This window comes from Calypte anna, chromosome 5A (assembly GCF_003957555.1).
Source record: "Calypte anna isolate BGI_N300 chromosome 5A, bCalAnn1_v1.p, whole genome shotgun sequence".
Taxonomy (NCBI): Eukaryota; Metazoa; Chordata; class Aves; order Apodiformes; family Trochilidae; genus Calypte; species Calypte anna.
Genome location: NC_044251.1, coordinates 23,291,264 through 23,310,815, shown reverse-complemented (window position 1 = coordinate 23,310,815; position 19,552 = coordinate 23,291,264). Strand labels below are relative to the sequence as shown.

Sequence of the window (19,552 nt, the reverse complement as noted above, 5' to 3'; positions counted from 1 at the left end):
TGTGAGAATGGTATTCTGTAGGTTTCAGATGAGTAACTTTGAACAGCTTTTCCTGAAGAGGGTCTACAAGAAAGCTGAGGAGGGACTTGACACAAGAGAATGTGGTGATGGAATAAGGGGTAATAGCTTTAAACTATAAAAGGGTAGATTTAAGTTAGACATGAGGAAGACATTCTTCACTCTGAGGGTGAAGAGATACTGGAAGAGATTGTCCAGGGAAGTTGTGGCTGTCCTTTCACTGGAAGTGTTCAAGGCCAAGCTGGATGGGGCCTTGACCAAACTGGTCTAGTGGGAGTTGTCCCTGCTGATGGCAGAGGGTGATGAACTTCAAGGTCCCTTCCAAACGAAACTATTCTATAATTATACAGCTGAGCAATACAACTGAATGACAGAAACAGGCTGCAAGCTCTGAAAACATTCCTTGTGAATAACCAGAGCGAGGGTAGAACAGCAAATGCTGATTGTTACTAGCTTCCACCCAAAACAGCTCTTCAGTTATGCTGTGTAACTATTAACCAACTTGTTCTGATGTCCCAGTCTCAGACACATGAAAAAAAATTGCATGTGAGAGCTTGCAAAAGCCATCTGGAGAGACTGCACAGAGGAACATCAACCCTACCTTCAAGGGTGGGGATGACTCGAGAATACCAAGAGCAAATAGCTCTTCAAATGTGTTCTTGCACAACCCATAAGGGTTTAATTCATTACCAGATGCATGGGGTTTTTTCTTCCTCATATCCAATCCTAGCCACCAGCCAGCAAGTCCGAAGTTTCTAGTTTCTGCCTCAAATTTTTCTCAAGTAATTTTTAACTTCTTTAAGAGTAACGCATTGGTAGGGAAGAACTGGGAAGCTAGGTCTGGGTAATAAGTAAAAGTAGAAGATTTTTGATCCCAAATTGGATCCAGGTACTGGAAATCATCTCCTCTTCAGCACCTCATGTCCACTTAGTGGAATCCACAGTATCCCAGTGCCCTCTGCAGCAGTGTTGAATCCTCATCCCTGTTTCACAGTGAAGGAGCCTGCAGCTCAGTTGTGCAGGATGGACCTGGATGAAGTAGATGTGGGATTTGTGGTACAGTCTGACAGTCCTGCTCTCTGAAGCGGCTGAAGATTGCAGGTGTAAGCAGTGAACCACAGCAATTTTCTCAGTCCCTCCTTATGACAGGAATGAAAGGCACAGGAAATCTGTCAGGAGGAAGGGAGAAATGCTAGAATGAGGAAAAAAATGGTACAACAATGAGCAAAAGTTTATTTCTATTTATTCAGGAGAGAATTACAAAATAAGATTGGTCCACAGTCATCTGATTCATAGACTTTAAGGACAGAAGGGATATGATCATCTAATCTGGTCTCCTGCATGTTTCAAGCCAAAGAACCTCACCCAGTCATTTCTGCACCAAACCCATAATTTCAATTTCAGATATAGCATATCCAGAGTAAATATCTCCATAGTATTTTTCTGATTTAATATCAGCTGAAGCAAAGTATGCTCTTGTTCAGTCATCTCCAAACCCTTCAAAACTTCAGTTTTAAAAAGGACTGTCCTAGTGATAACACTTAAAGCAGAACTGAGATGTTGCTGAGCTCAGCTCTGCCAAATCTAGGGCTAAATGTAGTCTCCTAACCCAAAAGATTCCACATCTGCCTTATCTGTGTTCCAGAAAATAACACTGATTACTGATAGCTCTATTACCCTGCCTCCCAAAGAAGGCTGGCTGGAGGTGGTACAGAATCTTGGTATCAGATTCTTGCTTTTTCTTCAGGAACAATGAGAAATTTCAGGGTGCAGGAGGAGGAGATATAAAATTGATCTCACAGCAAGAAAGGAGTTAAAACAAAGCTCAAATGGGTCTGCTTCTACTAATTCCTACTAGACTGAGTCTTATTCTGCTTGCTTCTGTGAATTAATCAGGCCTCCCTTGCTCCTCCACATCCTGAGAACATCAGGTCTAAGACAAGGAAGAGACTAAGTGTGAAAGGAAAAAATGGTAACATGGAAGAACTAAGGCTGAATTTTTTTAAATGTTTTAATGAAAGCATTTAAAAAAAAAAAAATTAAGAATACAGTAATTTTGCTGTTTAATGGACTGTTTTCTTGGCTGCCTGCCAGCACAGAATCAGTTCTGATTTCATACATGTCATTGGCCCAGTGCTGTAAACAGCTGAAGGAGCACGTCTTAGTTCAGGTGCTGGTTTTTCTCTTCATGCCTGTCCTGAAGTACAGGCTACAGTAACTGTGGATTTGTAGCAGGGCTGTATTTTGCTATAAAAGAACTAAGCGCTGAGCTTACAGGGTGTTATTGATGAATTTTACTCTTTCCATAGCAATTCACTCATGATTTTACATAGTCAAATCAGCTGAAAGTGGACAGAATTCCAGCCCCAGTCATGGGACTGAGGTGCTGATCTCCCTTTATGTAGGCAATATCCCAAGAGAATAGATGTGGGTAGATGCTTTGTAGTTTATCTCATGCCAGTGAGGCAGACTATGGGCTATGAAGGCCTCTATTTATGTTTGTAAGGCTGTGATTCCTCAGCCATGGTGTTTACATTGGCTCCACTTGCTCTCTAATGCAGTGCAGAAAGCCACATGCTTAAGTGATAAGCCAGAGGAGTTCAGGAGGAGATTTTGCAGCTGGGCAGGACATTTCAGTTTGAAGCTTAATTGGAGCTGGAATGTTTAAGTGCAGCGGCTATCTGCAAGTGCTGTGTTGAAAGGGGAAAGAATACAGGATGCTAAATAGCTTCTGAACTTAAAGCCTCTTGGAAGAAAAAGCATCAAGGCATCTCCCCACATCCAGCTCTTTGGAACTGGAAAACATCAGGGGCAATCTTCAGCAGTGTTATCTCACCTTTTGTGCTCAGTTCCTGGCAGCACGCTGCTGTACCCCTGACAGGAGGCAAAAATGGCCCCGCAGTGCCATGGCAGGGGTGCAGCACTGTCCCAGCTCCATGCTGCACAGTGACATTGCTGGACACCCCCCCAGGAGCTGACTGCCCCCCAGGAAACCCAATTCCACAGCTCTCGGGCAGCAGGGGTGTTCACAGCATGGAGAGATTGCCCCTCTGAGAACTCGGGTGTTTCACCATTAATTCTACGTGGCAGAGAATTAAGCAAGGTTTCAGCAGTAGTACTAATTTACAGGAGCTGTAAATCATTTCATGTGCCCTTAAATTAGAGATCCCAGCACTGTGTGGAATTTCCTGTCTGAATATGAAGCAGCTGAATGAAAGTGGCAGTGTAAAGCAGGAGGTGAAAAGCTTGGCAGGAGTGGACAGCAAGTAAGAATGAGAAAATTCCTGATGCCCAAACACATGGATTTGCTGGTTTCCCCCTTATTGTGTTGTCATCTGAAACCTAGGAAAGGCTCAGGAGATCACTGGACTACACAGCACAGGAACTGAAACAGTGCTGATGAATGCCTTTTGGGGAATTGGCTATAGAGCTACCTTCTTAAAGAACAATGTGTGATAAAATGGGAAGGGAGGTTTTTTTAGAAACAAGAATAATCTAGGAATTACTTAAGCAAAACCTCAAAAACTTGTAGCTTCCATGGTGGCAATCACTTTGGCAATGCTTGTTACATGAGATGAAAAGATGACTTCCTGCTAGTTTCTTTCTTCATTCAGATCCTGGTTACCAAGAGTGATCCTGGGTTTTGTGTTATGGGTGCAAGTGCAATTTTACTTGTTGTAAACTCCCTAGTGATATTGCATGAAATAGCATGGAAACTATTTTACAAGAAAAACTATTTCAAGTGCTATTGTGAAGGAGTTCAGATCTGGGTTTGGTACCTAACGCTGCTTCCAAAATAATCAGATCCCAGTTATTCCTGTTACGGCGCAGCAGAATTGTCAAATAGCTGCAGCTCTTGTACTCTTTTCCAAACCAAACCATTTCAGTTCAGTGCCAAGAAGGAGAGTAGAGATCCTTTCAGCAGATGTCCTTTAGCTCTGTGGCCTCATGCACATTATAGGCTTTGTAGAAATTATGCCAATTAAGTGCAGTCGTAAGTCACTGACTTATTGAAGCTGGTGTAATTTCACATGTAGATATTTCAGAGAGCTTTAAATATGATTCACTTAAGGTCACAGGAATAGAAACTATTTCCCAGGACACCGGTGTAAATGATCATTTCCTATCCACATGTTTCTGTGCCAACATTGTCTTTCAAATATCTTTTTGCCCTCTCTAGTTCAAGCCTTTTAATATATTTATGCAGTGTAATTATATCCCTCTCTGTTTTCATTTGCTAAAGCGATTGAGATAAGGTCTTTAATATTCTGGTTCTTCATTCTCCTCATCCTAGCAAGCCATTCTCAGCTTGTGTTCCTGTTTGAATTAATCTTTCTTGGATGGTGTGACCAAAACTGTGCACAAACTGAAATCTCACCATAGCGTGAGACCAAGATATTACTGTTTCTCCATACTCTGAAATTCTCTCCTTGACATATCGCAGGATCTTCTTTCCTTTTGTACAATTGCACCAGGCTAGGATACTTTCAGATTGATTGTCCATATCCTGGATTGCTTTCTCTCATACATAATTGATGAGCTTGTTCATTATAACAAATGTATGTCCTTAATTGCCTGAACTTTACATTTAATCTTATTTCAGTTACCTCAGTGTTCTAGATGAACCACTCCTTTCAGTATGATGTTCAGAGCTTGCTTTATATACCCAGTTCTTCCTCATTGTGTGCATTCAGCAGATACCATTAGAATGTTCATTTGTGTCCTCTGATCATTATTTTAAGATATGGATAAACACAGTCTTAGTCATGTAGACTTAATCAAGAAGTTCTACTTGTAGCTTCACTAGCTTAATATTTCTCTTAAAACTCAGTGGCTGTCTTCCTTTTCGTTTGGTATTTATTTGTGTTAATACTGGTATCAGTCTCTGGTTTAACTCCTTCCCAGATGGCACCACATTAAATGATTTTTCTAATACAGATAGTTTTGGTTTTTTCATTAGAAAATAATTTGTCAAGGAAATCTGTTAGATTTGGCGGGAACAAAGTTCCTGATTTAAAGCTGGCTTCCACCCCCTTTTTTTTATCTTGTACTTTTCCCTTTTTCCTTTCCAAGTCTGGCATGCTGTTGCAGTCAGACGTTCAACTTGTCTTTTCTGAAGTAATTTTTACCCCCCATAGATGTAGTTACTCCACTTCTATGTTACCATCCCCATCTGAGCAGATTTTTTAAAAATCCTTGCATTGAAAGCTGTATATACATATGTCAGTTCTTTCAGAGTGATCAGACCTCCTAATCTGAGCACAGTAACCTCTCCAAAATATTTTTTTGCCTCTTTAATGTTAATTTCCATTTCTGCTCTCTCCTTTTGGTTCTCTAGCCTGCCTCCTCTGCTTTTATCATGAAGTTCTGCATCATTGTTCTTATTAAAGAGCAGTGCCAAAGTATTCATTAGCTTTGGCACAACGTCTGGATGCATTAATGTTTAATTATCACCACACCCCCACTTCCTTGCTCTTTATGTATGTTTATGTGTGGTTTGCTTTAGCTCCAGTATGTAAAATTACCACTAAAGATTATTCTGAGAAAGGTAGGGCCCATTGGAACCCATCTTTCCAGGTCAGATGGCCTTGTGTTGGCTTTATTGAGCTATTATCTTCAGTAAGAGTTACAGTTGTAAGAGACAATTAAACAGTGGGACTGACAAAATAAGTCATCTGAAACAAAAATATCTCTCATTTTGCTGGCTTAAACATTAGACCAGCAATTAAGCTAAAGCTGCTTTGAAAAGCAAAATATTAGGTCAAGATCTCTATCTGTAAGGCTTATGTACTGATTAGTGCATGCATAATTGAACTGACATTTGGGAGTGAAGGAAAGAAACACCTTCAGCACCTGTCTCAGTGCAGTGCACAGCTGTATTCCCACTGTGCTGTGCTCTCTGCTCTGCTGAGGAGCTGGAGGGGAGCAGTGGTGCCAATGGTGGGGAGAGGGGCTGCACACAGATGGGAGGCTTCATGTGCCAGGGGGCTATTGATGAGGTCAGGAGACCCTCTTCACTCTTCTTCTGCTTTTCTTCCCCTTCTTAGTGCCTTCTGCTTTGCCATGCTTGGCAAAGGACCTGTCTCCCCAGCATACCATGCTTGTCCCCTCACAGTGGAGGCTGGGAGCATGGGAGAAGCTGAGGTCAGGGTCTGTTTCCTTTGCAGAAAGGGGAGAACCAAGGCCGAGAAAGATGAGATGAGTAGGAGCCAGAGGCTCTCTGATCTACATCCTGCTTAGTGTGCAGGAACTGCTGCTTGACAGGAGAACCTCCCACAGCCCTGGCAGGACTGGGGCAAGTAAGTAGGGCTTACAGCAGCCTACAGCAGTAGGGCTGCAGCAGGTAGGAATCAGCTGCTGGAGGCAGAGCAGACCATCCCCATCTCTGGTGAAGGGGAGCCAGCAATCTTCTGTGCCTGGTGGTTCATTTGCCTTTTGCTTTTAACTGGCTGGTAAACCAAATGCCAGCATGTGCACTGGCACTTGGAAAGAGGTATAAGCTCCCTGAGCTGAGACTGAGAGTGTGACCTCTGTGGGTGCAGCTGTCTGCAGGAATGTCTTCACTGGCTGGAATCAGTGTGGGAAGGTATAGCTCCAGCCCTAGGGTTTGTTGATCATTTTCACGAACACAGTAATTACAAAGTGCACTGCAAGGTGGATTTTGGAGCCGCAGAATAATTTAAAGTATGAGCAGCATGAATTAACACCTGGGTGTCTTCAATGGTCCATATCAAAAGCGAGAAGTGTAGGACAAGAGGAGATCAGTGGTTACTAACAAAGGGTAACTCATAATCTAAACCAGACACGTTGAAGTACATGTTTCAGCAAGTAGCTATTTTATTATCTGAAATGTTGATAATATATAAGCTTAGACTTGCCACTTTCCCAGGTTTCAGGTTATATTAAAATGGACCTTTGAGAGTACTGTTTTTCTGGTTACATGAAGAGGATGGCTCTCCAAAGCAACACAGGGTAGCTCTGAGTCTGGGTTCAGAGTGACCTGGTAGACCTGTGAGTCTTTGACAAAGAGTATTTGCCAAACTGTCATTAACTGCAGATGCCTCATAGTAGTTAAAATAACCTGTACAAATGTACACAAAGAACAAGTACCTATCACAGTCAGATACCAAGCTTAGGCCATATTCCGTGTGCTTTTTTAAGTATAACCCCAATTTGGAATTGATACTCTTTTTAAAAAAATGTTTTGCAGTTGCACAATGGTGAATGTGGTGCTGAGATATACATGTGCTTACACGAAATTGTCAGGTTTTGAATGAAATGAAATCAATTAATATTCTTGCATAAAGACCAAGAATATTCTTGATTCTGGTCATCAAAACATACAGCCACCAGTCTCTTTCTGAGACACCCAATGGAAATGTTGGTATGATGCAAAAAGCAGTATTTCTGCATGACTGTGCCTTTTATGTTTTGCCTCCACCCGGTCGTGCATTTCTGTGCTGTGTGGTAGGTTTGAGTGTTCAGGACGGATGGGGATGGAAAGGGAGGGAGCACGTGCCGGCACCCAGGGTGCAGAGGCACACGGCCCATCGGGCAGAGCAGACAGCCGGAGGATGTCCATATACCTTACACACCAGCCAGTGTGACAGCCTTATGGCTTGGCTGCACTCCAGGCCAGCAAAACTCTGTCCCCAGCACAGCCAGCTGGCTCTGGAACTGGGACACGAGGTTGGCTCGGAGTCCTTCACTGCACCTCCTGTGTGGCAGTCCCTTCAGCAGCCAGAGCTGGGAGCTGGGTGGGAAGCTTACACAAAAGAAGTGAGGAGGCCTTACTGGAGGCTTTGCTTTCATGAACCCATCACTCCTCCTCCCCTGGACTGATTTGTGTGTTCAGGCTTGGTTGCCTCCAGCAACACATTATTAGCAGGAACTATGGTGTATCCTGGGAGATCCTCAGGATTCCTGCAAACCTTTTGAGTTCTTCGACTCCCAGGAGGGAGAGATACAGAGGCATTTCACTCTTTCACTCAGTTGCATGTATATTGTTCCCCTTTCAGTGCTGGTGTTTCTCTTAAGCAAATGCTGTCACTGGATTCCACAGTCAGTAGAATATCCTTGTCTTGGTACAGCCACCAAGCTGCACTGCTTTAAAGGCTGTATTTGAAGCTGAACAGTCTACTGTGCTTAGATGAGAAGGTTTCAGCAGAACTGTGCACTTGTTCTCTCTGACACACAGGTCAGTCCTTACTGATTCTAGACTTCAGGCTTTTTGGGTCTATCTAGCCTTCAGGTAAATACACATCGTCATTCTTGAACACCTTTCTGCTTTATTTAGCATGGCTAAAGAAATCAGTGAAGACCCAGTGGCACAGAGTAACAGCATGCGTATGTGCTTTGGACTCCGCTAATATTGTCTGCTAAAACTTGTGTCACTGCAGATTCTTTAGCTACAAACAAGGATTACAAGAGCTTCCCCATGATGTGGCCAAACCCTGTAGGTACACTTTCCATCTTTGCTCAGTTTGAAATGACAAGACTCAATTTTCCTCAGAAAATCTGCTTCAGCTCCCTTGGCTGGTTTGTCTCTCAGACTTGCAGAGACCAGCCTGGTTGTTACAACATAGTCAAAACATCTTGAAAAGCGCTCAGTTTCCTGATTAGTGATGTATGTATCCAGAGATGGCCATCACTGGATGAACTGATCTCTCATAAAGGCCAAGGCAGGTTAGCTGAGAGGTCAGTTCACCAGCAGCTGAGGCATCAACACCAGATGGCATCTTAATAACAGAGCAGAGTCAGAGGCAAGGCATGAGAGGGTTTCCCTTGGGGTGATGCTGGTAGTATTTGGGGGTGACTGGGAGGGCAAGGGGCTTAAGGAAATACAGAGAAGGTGTCTTGAGTTTGTTCTCTTTTCACCAGACGCTTCAGTTGGCAACACTTTGATGCAGAAGAGCCCTGCAGTTTCTTCAGTGTGCTGGCATTAAGGCTGATGTGCAATTGCAGGAGTTTCACAGGGAAGGACACCCTGAGTAGCTGGTTTCTAGAGGCTGTAATGCAGAGCTGTGGGCATGCTCTCAGCCCTGCAAGGCTGCCTGGTACCTGTGTGGGCCTGGCTGCTGCCTGGAGCTGAGGCTCCAGCTCTGCCTTCCATCCTCTGGCCAGCTGCCCTGGGCCTGGCAGGGCTGGGGTGCTGGTGGGGTGGAAGGGTTATCTGTGCTCTGCTGAGATTGACAGTCCAGCTGCATCCCCAGAACAAAACCGGTTTGTTTTGCAAGTCTGAATGACCCAAAAGCTGAACAAATGGAGCAAACAGGTGTGAAGGGAGAGATGGGAAGGGCAGAGAGGTTCTGTTTAAGCCAGTAGCTCTTTGTCTGCTGGATAAAAGGAAAAGCAGGTCAGAAGGAATCAACACATCCCTCATCAGACTTCGGAGAGAGAAGCTCCTATCCAGCATGCAGAGGCACTTGAAATTAACCTGTTGCTTCCCGGGACTTGCTTCCAAGGAGAACTCAAGTCAAACAGCATGGAACCAGGTTCCAGAAGACTTCTCTTCCTAGACCTGGAAACCCACCTCAGGTGCCTCTTGATTTCTTTTTTCAGGAAAAAAAGCGAGGAGAAAAGAAATACAAAGATAGATGGCTAGGCTATACTTTTGCTGTGGTTTGAGTTTTTTCTGACTTTGTTAAGCTTCAATCCACATGCTGCAGCTCATCCCCTGCTTTATGGAAAAGTTTCAAAGTGGCTCTTGAGCCTCTCACCTGCCAGTTCTTTCTGAAGTGCAAAGAGAGCCAGCAAAGGCTTCCTGGTGAAAGGCAGCTCTGTTTCAGGTACAATAATTATAAATGATACTACCTCCTTATGTGTTCTTGCAGTTTTAAGGAGAAAAAACTATTTTTCACTTGCTGATCTTTGTATGCTGCTAAAAAGACTTTGTATTCTTTCTCAGAAGTGATCACTATTTCATGATAAAGTTTATACTTCATTAGAGAAGTATGAAGTGCTCTGCGATCATTTGGGTTGGAAATGTCATACTGTGTGTAGATAAGATCATAAGTGAGGTTATTCTTTTCTCCAAAGTTGCCAGCCTTATGCTTTTTCTGTATTTTAATAGAGCACACTTTTTTTTTCCTGAAGAGCCCAACAGCCTGTCTGTTGTGCAAACTGAACTGAAACACCATCTTAACAAAGCTGGGTAACACTTTCATCTCTTTGGACTTCATCCAAATTCCTAATATTTTCCAAGATTTCTTTTGCTATGTTAGGTGACTTCTATACACCTGTGATGCAGAGAGATTCTTGGCAGAGATAAAACTTTGCATTCAGTTACTGAAATCTCTAAAATCCATGACCTAGCTCTGTGAAATGCTCTTTTACTCACAAGTGTCCTTTTTGCTTTCTCTACCTTCAGATTTTCTCTCTTGCTTGTTTTTCCTTTTCTGGGTGCTGCATTATTTCTATTGATTTCCAATTTAAAATAACTTAAGTGCTTAACAGGTGTTATGCAGGCAATTTCAACTGTTCCTAATGGGTGAACCTGCTGCCTTGTGCCTACTGACAGTGCAGGTAAAAAGGGACTGTCAAAGGAACTTAAATTTCTGTTTTTCGAATGGGTAATTACAATAGCACTATGGCAAAGTAATGAAGTAGTGGTACTCTTTGAGAAAATGCATACCAATCCTAGCAGTAGCTAATGCTATACTGAAGTGCCCTACAGTGTCATTTAAAATTCATCAGTGATGTTAATTTTTGTACAATACAGGAATCTGAAACTGCAGTGTTTCTCTAGCCATTTCTCTTTCTGTATGATGCTCTAGAACTTTTATTCTTGTATCTGGATTTCAACTGTTACATAAGAAAAGTGTGTTATCTTTAAAATTCAATGTTAGGGATATTTGAATTTTTCAGAATTCATTATATCATTCCCCTATTGCCCTCAGAAAATCTTTATTTTCCATACTCTAGCACCATGGCTCTAGTCCCACTTAAATTAGCATAAATTGAGAAAGTGCCACTCAAGACATTAAACAAGTTTTGGAAGCAAATCATTATGATGATTTACAGTGTAACCACCTACAGTGCCCCATGCAACATGCCAGGTAATACAGGCAAATTCACTAGAGTCACACCAAACCTCTCTTATAGTCAAAATGAAAGTAAATATAAGTAAATTTTAATATAATTAGAGGGTAAATATTCCTCACTATTTTTCCTCAAAAATTGAAGAGCCTAACTCTCCCTTTATATTCCTTTTTTTTTCTCTTTTTTTTCTTTTTTTTTTCTTTTTTTCCTTTTTTTTCCTTTTTTTTTTTTTTTTTTTTTTCTTTTTTTTTTTTTTTTTTCCACTTTAAAAGCTTTCAACTCAGAAGCTTTTCAGCTCTCTGTTTGGAAAATGCCATATAATTTCCCATAAATGGAGTTGGCTTTCTGATGTGTTTGACAGAGTCAGTTTCCATATTGACTATGTGCAACCAAAGGGCAAGATACTTAAAAAGAGGAAAACATGATGGTGAATAAGCAGAAATGTTTAAGGTCTCCAAGCTTTATGCTGAACCTGATAGTATAGCTTATATTAAAATAAATTCCAAGTTAAGACCTGTACAAAATCGTGAACAAATGGTGAAAATATCAAGTCTGTTGAAAAATAACTGCTAGAATTACTAAGGCAATGAACTATGGCCATTGCATGTTTCTTGTTTTCTCACTGTCCTCTTTGATGAATGGCAGCACTGTTGAAAATTCTCTTTATTACTAACACTGTAAGGATAAAGTAATTTTTAAGTCCTGCTATGAGGTAAGATGGTGGGAACAGTGAAGATCCTTCAAAATAATTTTCTACTGTGCGATTTCTCCCACAGAAATTTGAATACAAAGGCTGCTTTTATCAACTGCCTCGTTATTTTCCTCAGCTTCTCATACATGATAATTTGGCTATGAATTTTAAAGAGCATCAAATGGGGCAGAGATTAGAAATTAGCATCCTTTGTGTACTACTGAAAGCAGAGCAGCCCCTCCTCCTAAGGCCCTACAGAGCTCTTTGCTAATAAGGCTGACTGAACAAGTCTTCATTAAACTCATGTTGCTGGACTGGAGAATTTGTTTGGCCCCATCATTTGTTCAGCCCGTGACCTGAGCAAATCAACCGTGATGTTTAAGTTGTGAAAAGCCTTTGTTTGGCTTCTGATGTTCTGAACACAATTAGTAGCTCTGCAGCTTGTCTCCTTGGGCAAGGTAGGGTCAGGCAATCCCTTGGTGTAACCACTGCTCTCAAGGTAAGTCATGTGGAACATCCCTGAGGTGATTCAGTAGCCTGTGAGTTTAGCCATGTAATTCCCAGTCCCATGGAAGTGAGTGGCAGGCAAGGATAAAGCTGGTTACACCCAGTTGTCATAGCCAGTGTCTGTGCTGACAGCCTGCTGGGGTATGTAATAGCCCCAAATTTCCTCTAGCCTGATGTAGAGAAGTTCCACTACGCAATATGTCTGTATGCTCACCACCTCTTTTTTCAACCAGGAGTAAGTAAGCTAGAACAGGGATGACCACTGTGTATCATGGCAGACGACACACAAATCTAATTAAAAATCATCTTCCTCTTGAAGATAAAGGTATTGCAGACAGCTTTTTGTAAGAGTCATTAAAGCCTTAGGAGTTATTTCATAAATGTGTAATTCCTTGAGCATGTCAGAATTTGCTTTGCTCTAGAAGAATGAAAGGCCAGAGTTTTAAGTTGTATTTCTTCATCATAAATCCTGAGGATGATGTATTTACTTTGGCACTGGTTTTGCTGTTTCTTCAGATTAGGTTGCTGCTCCCTTTGGTGTTACTGAACTGGAGGGAGTGGTGTGATTTCTATTCATTACAGTTAGGAGTTAAGATTTCAGATTTCTTCCCCCAGGCACTGATTGAAACCTTTCCCTTTTCTATGCCTTAAAGTCACAAGGCAGCTGAAGTATGCAGCAGGTGAGCCAGCATGCTCCCTCTTTCTCTCTTTATTAATATAATTGTATATATTTCTAGATAAATGCTCATGTCTACATGCTCTTATTTGTAGAGTCTTGCAGGACATCAAACAGAAATCAAACCCATGAGATTTGTTGCAAAAGATAGGCGAGCACCAGACAAATCCAACTGGGTGGCTGTTGAATCAAATAGGTTTTACAGTGCAACAAATAATATCCCTATCCATCCCACCTCTGGCTTTCTGCCCCACCTCCATCCCCACCCATCATCCCCACCCCCCTCTTTTGGCCTATTTCATTTCCTAGCAGGTTACCAGCACAGATCCAGGGCTCCTCAGCCCACGTTTCACAGCTCAAGGAGAACCATTTTCTGCCTGGTGGCAGTCCAAAGGGAAAATAACATTTTCAGGCTCTTCCAAACCATCCTCACTGTTCTGAGGGACAGAGATCCTGCCAGCAACTCCGAGTCAGGAGAAGGCTTGGTTACATTTGGTGGGAGATGTATCCATTTCTAACCAAGGTTGCATGGATATGAATGGCAGACATGGGTAGGACTCTCTTGAGGGTGAAGGAGACATCTCTGAGAGTTCCCAGCATGAGAACTGGACCAACTGGGCAATGATCTGTGGCCTGTGAACTTCTCCATACACTTTTCTCACCGACCTTAAAAGCTGACTGCCTAAAACACTGTTTCAACCATTGGGAACATGCAACAAGCAGTAACTCATCTGAGAGATGTCTCATACAGCTCCCAGATATTATGGGTTTGTTTTTTCCTGTTTTCAGTCATGAGAAGCTGTATTTAGCTCTGACTAGCACCTGGTTTGAACCATGTGCTATATAGGTGAGGATTATCTGCCTTTCGGTTAATCTTTTTTCCCACTGTATACTGATGCCTTTCATTGCTTATGTGTTTTAGATCATTATTTTTTTTAATGTATTCTGGCCTAAACCATCTTGTGCTGCCAGGTTGGTACTCCAGAAACTCATGCTGGGCCACTGAGCTTTGATCTTTCTATCTTTTCCTCACAAGAGAAGGATCCAGGGATGGGTGACTCCTGTTTAGAGGTCAGTGGTTGCAAGATAAACCAAACACGGCTGACAGGGGATTGTGTTCAACTAAATTGTACAAGCTAAGCTTGATTCCTTCTCTCTCTCTTTCACAACTGCTGCAGGATGAACACAGGCCAGCAGGGACAAGACACTGCTTAAGAGCAAGTCCTTATCTGTTATCTATGCTTTAAATGCCTCAGGAAACAGGGTTGAAACAGACTTTCATCCATGTTTCATATTTTGTAAGGATGAATATGAATAAAGCCAGATGAGTTGAGATGAAAAATAGACCTTATCATTGGTAGCTGGGTAAGATTAGAGACTTCAGCAATTTGTGCTGCAGTGAGCTCCATTGGGCTGTCAAATGGGCACCAGCACTAAAGAGTAAAAGCTCCATTGGTTAGCTAGCTACAACAGCATCTACCAGAGAAGTGTCAAACATCAAAAGGACAATCTTGGAAGGGGTGAACTAGACACTCAATATTCAGCAGCTGGTTCTAGATTTTCTGCAGGGGGTTGTTGGAAAAGTTTTGTGGCCATACTGGTTTTCAGAACTTTCACCAAGGTGCAAGGTGGGATTTTGACAGACAGTTGCCCAATCTAGCAATTCTAGGGTAGGGTCCTTCTCTAGGATGAATAAAAAGGAGCTCAAGTTTAGCTCTTGCATAAACAAGAAGAGAGTTGAGTGTAGATTTCCCACAGCCAAGCAGAAAGCCTGAGTCACCAGCCTAACAGGCATTTTGGAGTGAGTTGATCCTTCTAATTTTTCACAAAGGCTGTTGAGAGTGTTCGAGGTGTTCAGCTTAGAGTTAATAACAGCACTTTAGTGCTTGTAATTTTTGGAAATCAAATTTTTTTTTTCCCACACATCTGATTCTACTCCTAATTTGAGTTAGTTGCAGTGCACATTTAAAAATTTTTTTAATCAAAGGGTCAAGGGACTAAATACCACATGAGGAAAAAATCTGTTTCCTAAGAAACAAGTTTGCTTTGGTATGTTCACAGCATCTCAGCACCCCATGCAATGCTCTGTCATGGTGGCCAGATTCATTATGGACTTTAATTAGGAACAAGAAACAAAAGAAGGAGTTTAGGGGAAGATTACTTCATCTCCCTGCTCATCTTACATCGCTGTTCATTCACACAAAAAGATTGAGACAACAGACAGAGCAGCAGACAAAATTATCTACATAAAGGTTTCTCTTGGCTGAGGAGAGGAGTGATAAAATGAGAAAAGGATCATTGTTCATCTAGCAAGTCACAAGAGCAGGTCTGAGTTTTCATCTTTTCCAGCCAGCATTTTTCTTTAAGCCCTGCACCTTTAGAAGTTTTTGTTTGAGCAGTTTGTCCTTGGGCTAATTTCTCTATCTCATTCTGCCTTAGCCTGAACTTGCTACAAGCCTGGGAATTTTTAGTCTCTGTGAAACAAAAAATGCTTTCTCTTACACTGATTCAAAACCCTTATCTGCTATATAGAGTTGTTACAACAAGGTACAGAAGGAAAATGAGCAGTGAAAGCATTGCATAAGGGTTGGCTTCACAGTTGGCAGGCCCAGGAGTATTAGAAAACAAATGTTGCAGCTCTGCCATTAATTATCTAATTTTAGATGAGTAGTATAGGCTCACATTTTCAAAGTCTAGATGGAGAGACTGGCACAAGGAGAGACAGTCTGCAACCACTCTTAATTTGTTGGGATTTTTCCTTAGGAGAGGCATCTAACCACTGATTCTGCCCCCAGAGCTGCTGGCACAAATGTACCCTGTTAATAAAGCAGTTGTCTCTTCAGCAGGCTGGCAGGAACCAGTTTTGCTGTATGATGTTCTGCACCTTTCCCACCTGACCAACTCCTATACAAGACACTTGTCCCTACAGTACCTGATCATGTAGTCATTCAATCCATCATCTAGTACTCCCTTCATCTTTATTTTACACTCACCATTAGACCAAAACACAAAAGTTGTAACTTTTTTTTTTCCTGTTGATTATGCATGCTGTCATGCTCCACTATTCAAACCATAAAGCCTTCTGCAGTTAATTCAGGGTATTTAAAGTTATTTCTAAGCAATTTATTTAACTGGCTAAATATAAGATCAGTAATTTATTTGTTAGGCAGATACTTTCTGGCACGATTTCCAAATCATTTCTGTTTTCCTTCGTGTGTCAAAATCCCAAATACATTTTTTTTCTTTATAGTAGCCACTAAGGGGAAATGAGAAAAACCTGAATAACCCTAGAACTGTCACAGTGGAGTGGAAGGATGCTGCCTGTTCCTCAGGGACACTGCCAGATTGTCCCTGTGTTTTTTTTTTTTAAGTCTTACGTATGAACTGCTTGGGGCAGGGGTGAGGACAAAGACAGAAACAATGTTGGCTAAAATGGGAGATTTCAGAAGACCTAGAGGTGTGTTTGGCAGGTAAAGCACTGTTGGTGGACCTGGCTGTTGGGTATGTATAGGGTAGGTTTCGTTCTTTCATTTGGCTTCTATGGGAAGAACTGGCAAGAACTTCCTGGATCATTAAATCTAATCCCCTGTTATCACAAATGGACATATCCTGTTATCTGTGTTCTAAATTTGTCTTGTTTGATCTTTAAAAATAGGAGTTTCATGCCCTTCATTTTCGTTCTGCAAGACTGCACAAGAATCTCATATAGTGATCAGAAGAAGCTGCTGTCTCATTTTTGTCCTCTAGTTTGAAAGAGACATAGGAAAATATTTTCAAAGAGGTGCAAAAGTAGAAGTTAAAAATTACTGGGTTCTTTAAAATCAAGTTTTAAAAGTTATCTCCATATTTACCCAATCTAGAGTAAATCCAAAACAGTTCATCTGGGAGCACAAAAGAAAATCCCAGACTTAAAACCAGCTGGTGTCTGAAGAGTTAACTGGAAACGGTGATTCAGCTGCTGACACAGGGAGCAGCCTGCTGCATTGCTTGCAAGGTGATCAGTTTAAATACTTTTCGGCTTGCTTTGCTTAGTCTTGCCCTTAAAAAAAAGGTAGCTTTTCTACGAAAGAAGAAAAAAGAAAACAGGTTATTTTGTTTGGCAGCGTTTAACACGAAGTTTCACACTCGTTCAGCCTGCCGCTCCCAGCTTTTCTGTCCGACTCCCACCTCCTGCTTTTCTGGGTGTGCCAGAGCCCAGCGTAACCTGCACATTTTTTCATCTCTCGGCCCTGCCCACCCGCCGCCGAGGGACCGATTGGCAGGCGGGGAGCCAGGGCTCCTGCTCCGGCAGGCAGGGTGCACACACACACACAGGGTGCACACACACACGCACACACACTGTACACACACACACACACACACACCCCTCTCCCTGGCTCCCGGGTCAGGCAGCCATGGGCAAACACAGGCAGCGGCAGGACGGCCCCAGACGCCAGTGGCCGGCACCGGGCAACTGAAGGTATCTGAGCCCTGGGTAAGTGCAGCGAGGAGAGAATCCGTTCTTCTGAGCCGTCTGGCTTCAGGTTTTTGTACCGGTGGGAGGAGGAGCGTATAAAGTTTGTTTAGAAGAAAGGTACTACTGCAGCAGCAGGGGTCGGTAAGTGCCTGGATAGGCTGAAGGATGGCTGATGGATGAGCTAGAGAGAAGACTTGGAAGAAACCTCTCAGCTCATGAAGAGAACCTCTAACACGATAGTAACTGACTTGGGAAAGTTTTATTTGCAGGAAGAGTTCGATGCTGTGAACCCTGGTAGGGTGAGGCAAAGGCTTGACTTTTGGTCCTCCAGGAGCAAATGATTAAATAGGGGATTATAAATTTTTTATACACAACCAAATCAGCATTTAATATCCTCTTGTGCCTCATGCACAGTGCCTCCTGCACTGGTACAAATGCACCGTGTTTTAAAGCCGGGGAGGATGTGGGGGAGGAGGGCAGTTTGGTTCATGAACTTTTGTGGGAGGTTATTTCTTTTCTGATCAGACGGAGGAAAAGTGGGCTGTTTCCTTGTTGATAAAACCTTGTCTGTGGTATCAGAAGATAAACTGAAACATACAGAAAGAGCTATATTAATTTTCTCCAAATATTGCCAAAAGGATAATGGAAATCTGCGTCTGTGTCTGCTGAGGTGTTTGAGAAAGGGAAGGTTTGGAAGCAGGTTTTGCTGTGAGATTAACAGCTCTGAGCTCCTCTGTATAGAATTTCAGTGGGTGAGTGCACAATTCAGATTCCTCAAGTGCTGCATTGTTAGGGGACTTTGTGGTTTCAGTATTTGTTGAAAACACAAGACACACATTGCCCTCATGCACATAGGACTAAGCAGCTGGATTTACACATAAGCAGACATTTGGAACTGAGTTCTGAAGTGCAAAAAGTAAATTTCAGCTCTGTTGTGATCCATTAAAAAAATGATAATTTTATTCAACTCCATTCTTTCTTCCTCTGTTATTTTTAAGCAGCAATGTGTAGTGCAGTATCAGTATGTATGAGTACTTTGAGATCAGATTGTGTGAGGACACCCTCGTGGAGATAGTATTTGGCTCCCTGAATCCTGGGCTGGCTTTCTTTGTAACTTTTACGTTCCATTCCTTACAGCCAGTTCCAAAATCCTTAATTTGACATCAGCTCTCAATACGTAATCTTGTTACATTAATGTTTTTCTCTGAGGGAACAGCACCAAAATTCATTCAGCTGTTTCTAAATTCATCACGCAACAGGGGAGTGAGATGGAGGTACCTAAATAAACTTTGCTATATTTTCTCCCATGCAGATTAAAAGGTCAAAAAGCTTTAGAGATCATGTAGCTGGAGCTTTGGCATGTCACAAACCATACACATACACTTCCCTGACTTAGTTCCTGTGAGGACTAGAGTAATGTTACCTGCCTGAAGCACATGGGACTTCACTGTGCAGAGTTGGTAGATCAGTTCAAAACAGCTCTTGCTATGAAAACTCTGCATGATTTCTAATCTTAAGTCTCCATGCTGCCTTCCAACTATAACATATCAGTTATTAGATCACAACAAGTTCTTTTGTATAATTTTCTCTGTGTAGGTGCTTAGAGACTTATTGTTCCTGCATCTCCTGCAGACCAGATAAAATAGGATGATCTTTTGTCTTTTGCTGTATGGTAGGGTTTTTATGCCTTCGTAGTTGTGGCTCTTTTCTGAACCCTCAGTTATTCTACATCCCTGAAAGATCAGGTCTTAGTGGTCCACCAAGAACCAGGCCATGCTACAAATGCAAGTGAAATGCTTTTCCTTCTGCTTCATGTTTCTCTCTTCCCAAATCCTAGTATTACACTAGGGTTTTTTGGCTCAGGATTGCATCAGAGCTAATATCCAAATCTGTTCCAGAACCACTGCTTCTAAAGGTGCCCTCTAACCTCCATGTGCCCTCTAACCTCCATCCCATAGCAATGTTTCCCTGCTTCCCTCTAATCCTCCTTACCTGAGTTAAATCAATGCCTGGTAGCCCTAAGTACATACTGCTGATAACACTATTCAAAGTGAAACTTTTACAGCTGACAGTAAATGAGATGTACAGAATTACTTCCATCTAAAAGTGTCTCCTGCTGGCCCAGTGTAGCAAGCGAGTCTCCTTAGCTAAATTGCTGCTCCCA

At 42.2% G+C, this 19,552-nt stretch overlaps 1 protein-coding gene across 6 annotated transcripts in view; it reads left to right on the top strand.

Annotated features, from left to right (window-relative positions):
- Positions 1-19,552, top strand: part of STON2 (stonin 2) — a 77,575-nt gene that overhangs the window by 29,028 nt on the left and 28,995 nt on the right. For 3 of the 6 annotated variants that reach the window (XM_030452600.1, XM_030452598.1, XM_030452599.1), the window contains exon 1: positions 17,168-17,406. The exons of the other annotated variants lie outside the window; for them this stretch is intronic. The gene's annotated coding sequence lies outside the window, so the exon portion shown is untranslated. Of the gene's footprint in view, positions 1-17,167; positions 17,407-19,552 lie in introns of those variants that run through there. 6 annotated transcript variants of the gene reach the window in all.